Genomic DNA, 5,818 nt, shown 5'->3' with positions numbered 1-5,818 from the left:
CTAAATGAATGCAACTTTTGCTGAGTTCTGATGAACTATTGTGGGAAAAGTACTCCGGTGTGAACGCGCCAAATGCTTCAGTGGACCTTATCATTTTATTTATTTATGAGGGCAATGCATAATAATCAACATTTCTGTTAATATATGTGTTAGCCAGATTAGTGAAGTGATGGTGACACCTAACAGACAGCAGAAAACAATGAGAATTTGAAGACACACACTTCACAGAGCGACAGGACACAATCATACATCAACAATAATCCACCCTGTTCTCATTCTCACACTTTGCTTTTATATAACATTTTACAGAATGTTGAATTTTTCGGAATTTACAGCATTTTTAACAAAGGTTTTGTGGGCAAATATAAATTGTGCCCTAAAGCACAACAAGAAAAGGTAGTTTTGTTGTCAAAATGTACAAAACCAAACTTACTTCACTATCCAGGACCAGGCGCGCCGGATTCATTTTAGAAGTGGGGGGGCCAAAAAAAGTGCGTGTGTATGGCCCAATCCCAAACCACGCCCTACACCTATACACACACCCTCCGTGACGGAGTGAACTCCGTGGAGTGACACATGAGGCTCCCTCCTGTCTGTCAGATGGAGGGAGTAAATACAGTAGCAAGCTTTGGGACAAACTCCCCTCTCTCTGGCAGAAACAGGAAATGCGTAACTGTATGTAGTAGGGGTGTAACGGTTCACAAACATTTCGGTTCGGTACGTACCTCGGTTTTTTGGTCACGGTTCGGTTCGGTACGTTTTCGGTACAGCAGCATTTTTTTTCACAAAACAAAACATATATATATATTTTTTTATTATTATTATTAAACTGTGAATAATGTATTCACTCAAATAAATACAAAATATAATAAAATAAACATTAAGGTGCAGCATTTCGATGAACTGAAATAATCTGTATTTGAACTTTACTGTACTAGTACTCACAAAACATAAACTATTAGTTTTGGGTTTTTAATTATTATTAAACTGTGAATATTCACTCAAATAAATACAAAATATAATAAAATGAACATTAAGGTGCAGCATGTCGATGAACTGAAATAATCTGTATTTGAACTGTACTGTACTAGTACCTATGCAGCCAGTTTGACATTAGGACTTGCTTGTCATTGTATTTTCATGTTGTTTAAAGAAAGATGAACTTGTCCACATTGCTTGCCGAAAGGGCAGATCTGCTGGCACTAACAATGTCTCCTGATGTGGAGAAAACCCTCTTGCTAGGGACAGAGGTAGCAGATACAGCCAGGTAGCGCTTTGCTAACATGGCAACATAAGGATATTTGGCGTTTGTAATAGCGTTGGCTCGGTCTGAACTCTCTGCGAGTGGTGGAGGCTTAAATGCTAGTGGGAGTTGGGTTTGCACTTCAGTCATTTTTTCTTTTGGTACCGGTGATATTCACGTTCGGGTGATGCCTTTTCAAGAGTGTGCAAGTTTGATGTATTGCCAGCCGCGTAACCAATTTTAGTTGAACAATGCCGACAAACAGCTTTGGTTCAGTCCACCTGTCTTTGTCCGTCATCCTTGTTCGTAACTGCAAAACCAAAATGTTCCCAAACCGGAGACTTCAATGATGCTGGAGGATTTTCGAGCTCAACTTCAGCTCAGTTCCTCAAATTACTGACTACATTTGAACGCATCCCTCTGACCAGCTCTCTATAGTATGCCTCTCATCCAATGAAATGACTTGCTCGCTCTATGACGCGTTGAACCCAATGTGAGCAAATTACTCTGAATGCTGCGACGCAGCACCTGAGATTACTTCCAAAAAGTTATTCACGTTCTCAATTTTTTACGTTTAACGTTATATTCGTTCGGTACACTTCGGTACACACCTGTACCGAACCGAAGGGCCCGTACCGAATAATTTCGGTACGGGTATGTGTACCGTTACACCCCTAGTATGTAGGCCTAACAACGGTTTCAAATCAGCATCTCTTAGACAAAAAATGTAAATGATAACTCAAATAAAACTCCAAACATCTTTGGTTACTTTTTTGTAAAGCTCTTTTAGTTTTAAACCTGATGTTTATAAGCTTCTTAGTTTTTGCAATAGTCTGTAAATATACACAACTTTATAATAAAATGCACACATTTACCTTTTTCTAGACTAAACACGTATGATCCTAAGTTAAAAAAATATGAGGTTATCATGAGGTTGTTAACATCGCAATTTATCACTATCGTTTAGTGGTTTTGCAAAGAATGAATCACTCTCTGTTTTTGTACCATTCTGCGTTGAAGTACCTTCTCTTTGCTCAAATAATCTACTAGCGGTCTCCTTTTTTCCGATAGTTAGCTGTACAGCTTTACCCGCCTCAATGTCCCAACAACAAACCTCCATGCAGTCGGAACCAGCCTGTTTCGGTTCAACGACGGCGGCGGTGGGGGCGGCGGCTGCGGTTTTGACAGTTTCTGCGGCCGCAGAGCTGCTGCTTTTGGGTTCATCTGGCTTCGCTGTTTCTATGATTGATGAAGGTCCAGGCTCCGGAGATGTGGATGTCAGGGATGTGACCTTCCAGTTGTTACATTTAAGTTTAGATTGACTGTATTTGTGACCTGCTCCATCGAAATAAGTCGCATTGACCCGAAGACACATTTTGAGTTGTATACACTGTTGGAAAGAGGATATTCCTAGCTTTCTAATGATATCAGGATTGTTTTTGTACTCCAAATATTAAGCGAAATATGTCACATTATATAATGACAATCACCGAGTCCTCATTTTGAGAAAAAGGCCTTAAAAGTTTCCTCTTCTCTGGAATCCATCGATCTGATTGATTATTAGTGGAGCAAATGATCAAATACTACGGAGGGAATATATTTTCGTTTGGAGGGGAAGCTCGCGAGTGTGTGTGTATACGTGTGTGTGTTTGTGTAATTTTGCGTTTGTGTGTATTGTGTTTGTTTCCCGGGGAAAACACTCACAAGAAACACCGGCTGTTGTTGTGCCTGCTGTGACGTCAAGTTACTCCGTTCTCCGCTTGTAATTATACCGAAGCTTCAAAGTTGTATTTATCATCTGAATTTGCCGAAACAAGTTTAATATTCTGAAACCCAAGACTTTGTTTAATTAAAATCAGATGAAAACAAACTGTAACGGACCCTGCCGTGTTATCTATGATTACTATACTCTTACATTCATAATTTCAGCGGAGGGAGGGGGGCGGCGCTGCTGGAAGAGCAGATTGCGAGTGAGAGGTGCCTGTTATCTTCCCTTTACAAGCTTCAAAAATGTATTTATCGTGTGATTTTGGAAATAAAAGTTTCATATTCTGAAAGCCAAGACTTTGTTTAGTTCAAATCAAACAAAACACCCGAACCCTGAAAAAATAGTTTTTTACGTAAATCCACGTTTATTCTGAAATGAGCCGTTGCCAGTGCTGGAATTGGGCCGGTACTCACCGGTACGCAGTACCGGCACTTCTGGTTCTGACCCATGGAGTACCGGCACTTCTTGCTCAGTACCGGCATGCTGGCGGTACTCCGGTACTCATGCACCGTGCCAGTACTCAACACTCTCCCGCCGTTCTTATTATACATCCATATATATATATACAGCCGCCCGGTACTCAGTAGATGCGTCATGAGGTGCCGAACGGACATTCTCATCGCTCTAACCGCTGGAGTTTCACAGCGGCTGTCAGCTGTTTACTCCTGTCATTCAAACAGAACGTGCTGGAGAGGGGGCGGGGCTTATCTTCTCCATGTAAATACTGTGGTGGAAACGACTATGTCAAAATTAACCTATTTGACCGTGATTTAATAGTAATACACGTTTCAAAATAATAATAATAATAATAATAATGCCGAAGTAACAACATACTGAAAACTGTTAGTAAAACCATGTTTTAATGCTTTACAATTTACATACCTAGATGCACGTGTGTTGTGTTTATGCAGTGCAACTCCCACCCAGTGGGTGGCTATGTAGAGTGATAGAACAGAGCAGGCACGCCCCCGAGAGAAGGAAAGCAAGTCACGTCACAAATTAGCATTTCTAAAATGTTAGCGTGGATTAATAAAAGTGCAAAAAGACAGCGGTTGTCGCCGGAAGAAACTTCAAATACAGAGAATGCTGTGCCTGTGTTGGAAATTGTGTCTGATGGGGAGCTTTCTTTGGTTGATCCTCCTGCTCCAAGTTCTAGTGCATTAGCATTAGCACTAGCTCCGCCGCCTCCTCCAGAGCCTCTAACGTTAGCTGCTGCTGGCGCAACTGCCACCACCAACACCGGGCAAAGCGATGCACCTGACTGCTGGACAACGGACCAGGTGCAATATTTTTGCAAGACCAATGCATGGCTCCTTCTTAAAGATAAGAAGCTAGGATGTCGGATATGCAGAGATGTCAAATCTTTGGGAATACACACTGGACAAGGACTGAAACTGTCAACTGAATGGGGTGAGTGTGCAGTGTCTCATTTCGGTGTTGACAAGGGCAAACAACAAGCTAGCCTGAGAAAAAAAATCAAAGAACATAAAGAATCACAAGTCCATGTAGAAGCTGCTGACATCCTTACATCTGCTTCACGTGAAACTATTCAACATCAAGTGCAGTCTATGCATAAATCTGAATTAGACACCACTATCAGAGTTTTTCGAACGGGCATATCAAATTGGCAAACATAGCCGGCCATTCACAGACATGCCAATTGATTTGAATGTACAGAAACTGAATGGGCTGAACGTGGGCAGGGTTTTGCACTCCAATAAAACCTGTGGCGAAATCATCGACCACATAGCTCATGAGCTGAAGAAAAAAATGGCAAAAGACATTACAGAAAACCAAAGAAAACTCTGTGTTTTGGTCGATGAATCTACCATTATTAGTGGTAAAACGGTGCTTGTTGTGTGTCTACGCTCAGCATTAGCTGATGCTGAGCCCGAAACGTTTTTTTGGGAGCTGATCGAGTTGGATGGAACAACGGCTGATGACATCACAAAGGCGTTAATGGAGTGTCTTGGAAGAGATTTTAACGAGGACTTTTTAGGTCAGTGTTTCGTTTCTTTTGTAAGAACTTCTTTAAGTACAGTGAACCTTTCTAAAATATACAGTAGTAAAGAGACAAACCCACCAGCATTATAGTAGCCAAATTCTTGTTTGTGGGCTGTATATATAAAATTGACTTGAAAAAGTTGCTGATTTTAGAGTACTGGCACCTTGTTCATTCCAATTCAAGCACTGGCCGTTGCGACTTCCGACTGATTTCGATAGAGCGGGTCACATTTAGTTTTCTTCTGCGCTGGTTCTTCTGACATGTTTGCAAGTGTATCTATTATTTCTAGGTTAACGGCTGACACACACAGAACAACGTAACAAATAAAGTAAACAACGTAACAAATAAACAAATCTAAGCTTTTTTATTGGTTGTAATTTACATGGATACATTTGAATGGTGTGACAATGTCCTATTTGATTGGGTTAAAATGTACATATTCTTCCTGTTATGTCTGCCTGCTTTATTTTACCTAATGCAAAGTTACCTGCTGCTCCATCGAAATCAGTCGCATTGACCCGAAGACATATTTTGATTCCTAGCTTTCTAATGATATCAGGATTGTTTTTGTACTCCAAATATTAAGCAAAATATGTCACATTATATAATGACTGTTACAGAGTCATCATTTTGAGAAAAAGGCCTTTAAAGTTTGTGGGGTATTTCTATATTACTTTGTAAGGGTAAACCCCAGCTCGGTTCAATAACCAAAATCCAGTGAACAGAGATAACAGATACTCGAGTTTCAAGTTTACTTGCTGCAAGGAGAATCGGCGAGTGACATGCCATGTCCACTCCTTAA

Source organism: Gymnodraco acuticeps, unplaced genomic scaffold (genome assembly GCF_902827175.1).
Source record: "Gymnodraco acuticeps unplaced genomic scaffold, fGymAcu1.1, whole genome shotgun sequence".
Lineage (NCBI taxonomy): Eukaryota > Metazoa > Chordata > Actinopteri > Perciformes > Bathydraconidae > Gymnodraco > Gymnodraco acuticeps.
Note: the sequence above shows the minus strand (reverse complement) of the source record.